This window comes from Lagopus leucura, unplaced genomic scaffold, assembly GCF_019238085.1.
Source record: "Lagopus leucura isolate 7727_CA_CO unplaced genomic scaffold, USGS_WTPT01 Super-Scaffold_100027, whole genome shotgun sequence".
Classification (NCBI taxonomy): Eukaryota; Metazoa; Chordata; class Aves; order Galliformes; family Phasianidae; genus Lagopus; species Lagopus leucura.
In genome coordinates this window covers 5,980,063-5,983,160 of record NW_024962278.1, presented here as the reverse complement: position 1 = coordinate 5,983,160, position 3,098 = coordinate 5,980,063, and positions in this window count along the sequence as shown.

Sequence of the window (3,098 nt, the reverse complement as noted above, 5' to 3'; positions counted from 1 at the left end):
AGTTCCTCCCTGTTCCACTGTCAATCACCTTTTATTCCTCCATTTAAGGGTTACATATCACTAGTTGAGAAACATCTCCTGTGTAATGTTGTTAATATGTAAACCTCCTGTGGGTACATATTGCTTCAGAAATGTTAAAAATAGGAAAAGCTGTTCAGATTATACACTCAAATTCCAGTCCAGCCAAGGTCATTACAATCTACCCAGCAACTACTGCACAGACCTCAACAGAACTGGTGCTGCATTTAAGACTAAGACCGTACTACAGGCAGATATCACTGTCTAATTAACTGCCTTTTGAGATGAAGAAAACACCATGTCTCTCAGAAGCTGTTGCAGGGACTCGTTACTCTCAGCAATAACATTATCTGCATTTCTTCACTTCTTGATCTTTTGCTTATTATGCAATTGAGGATGGGGGAGAAACATTTTATTTGAGCCAATGGTTACACAAATGATTCTGAAATCATTGGCAAAATTCTATCTAAATTTTCTGCACACTGCAGAGGGTGAATCATAGACTATAAGCCTCCTATTAGCTTTTACTTTCAAGATAACACCTACTGTCTGACAGAGTGATCCAATACGTGGTGAGGCAGAATGCTTAGTTTTAAAAGTATTTTTAATAATATGTGAGCTGATAAAATTCTCATGTTACCGTAGAGAAAGCTGGAAGAAATCTTAAAATTAACAACTCTGCTCTTCCTAAGACATATTTTATATCGTGAAGCATGAGGATTTCTCAAACTGGTATTAATTTGTTTTTAGTATGATGCTATCATTATTCATATCAACTTTATTAATAAGTCAAAACTTGGGGTGTGGTATCTGATAGCACTAAAGTTCTGAGACAGCTGTAAGGGCTGTGGGGAATAAAACAGCCCATCAACTCCAAACTTTTTCCATTAGATAACCAGAACAGTATGTGCACATTTGCTTTCTTTGTCAAAAACCATAACACGATGATCTTGTTTTCAATTCAGTGCTGATCCAGATGGGAGCACATAGTAAAGGAGAATATGGAAAACTCTTTATGTTTCCTTTCATGAGTATTTAGCTGAATGCTGAAATCCCAGAGATAATGTTACAAACATCATCAGATATCCTGAAATTCCTCACATGCAGTTGTTATTTTATTATCTCAAAAATATAGCAGTACCCCTTCACAGGCTCTCCTAATTCATATTCAGTGAACTTCTGTTTAAATTAAGAAGAGTTAATATTCCCTGATGTTCAAATTTATCTTGAATATAACTCTTGAATGAGCAACCTATGAAGCTATCTATATAAAACGTCAGAAAGACACTTGGAATCTCTACCTTTCAGCAACTGCACACACTTATTTCTCCAACCCCATGGCTGACAATGCATTCCGTGTGACACCTTCCAAAAAGCAAAGCCAGCCAGTGACACAAAAAAGATCTCTTCCACTCTGGGGGAGTGCAGGAGGTAGCAGAGGTGAAGCTTCTCTCTGAAATATTTTTATTACAAATAGCCATAATGAGGTAACAGAAGTTTCTTTTGGATGTGTGCAAACTGATAAGGACCACACTAAATATTTCATAATGTTTAATTTACAAGGCATTTTCATGGAAAGTGATCAGAGTTAAGCATTTTCCCCTGCAATTTTGTCAACAGTTCAGGGTACAACCAGATTAAGTTGATGTGTAATTCAGTTCATGCTCACACAGCAACTTTTTGCCTTCAAAATGTGTTCTCTCTCTCATTGATTGTTTTAGGGCAGTACTCCGGAACATTCTCATTGTTATTCTTTGCCAGGAAGCACAGGCTTTAGTTAAAGTTGATTTATTCTTCTACCTTTGCTCTGCTTCTGTAGATCATTTTCCTGTGTTCTGTGCTCCTGATAGGAAAACTGCTTGTTTGATCCTAAAAGGCACAGGGGGACAATGAAACTAGGCCAGCATGGACCCTGCACACAGCCAATCATGAAAAGGCAGTCAGCACATTTAAAGAGGGGGTTTGGTCGATATTACTGTATATGGGTTAGGAAATTAGAGAAGTGGAAATGTGTAGAATTAGACTTGGATTTGATTTTTGCCAGCATCCAGTATTTAAATAAAGAATGTTTCTTTTAGATTCAGCACCTGAGCTCAAGTGAGCTAGTACTTCACAACATTACTCTTGTCTTGTGTCCCCTTGAGGTCTAAAAGAAACAGGTTTGTGACTCCAGGCAAGGTAGAGGAGACCACTTCTAAAACAGAAGGAGCAGGAGTTCACTCTTTTGCCCCTTCACACTTCCACTGAACAGAAGGCGCAGCTCAGTGCATCACACAGACCATTCAAAGTCATGGAATCTTCTATACTTCATCCGACATGAGGAAATGGCGCTGAAAAATGGCCTAGAAATACGGTAAAAGACATGTTGGAAGTCACCACTTTGACGATGTGGGAAAGATTACTGGTGGTGCCTTGAGCATGTAATTGGGAAAACTACATTTATTAGTACCTCTGTAAAGAGCCAGTAAACAGCAAGGTTTTCATCTGCATTCCAAAGCATGTTTAGCACAAGCAGCTCCTAAATGTCAGATGATGGTCCATATTCCTGACTTGTTATAAAATTTACAGCGAAAACAGATGCATAAATACTGCTTATCTTTGCAGTACTAGTTTTCTGTTCTTGCTTTTTAATTAAAGTTCATAAACGATGTTTAGCTTATCATAAATCCAATAAGAATTGCTAGTTCTGGTTTTCCTTAGAAAACATACTGTAACTGCAATTTGCAATTTTTATGCATTTCCATGACTACAGCCAAAGCAGTGCTAGGGCTCCTTAAAGATAAGTTGATTCTGACAGCAGAAAATCCCTTCCCAGCCACCAAGGGAGGACTGAGCTCCAAACATTCAGAAAACTCTTCATTAGGAAGAAAAATGCCGGATACTTTCTCAAGAGCAGCATTTGAGTATTTACTGCTCATGACATTGGATATTTATGATTTTTGAAAGATATGGTGGAAAATACTAGTTTCTAGCCTGAGCAAGTTTCCATGTCAACTGAGATGCTTCCTGCTTTATATTTTGGTCACTTACTCAACTTTAAATAGAGGATGGTTTCATAAATCACTGACTTAGGCTTGAAG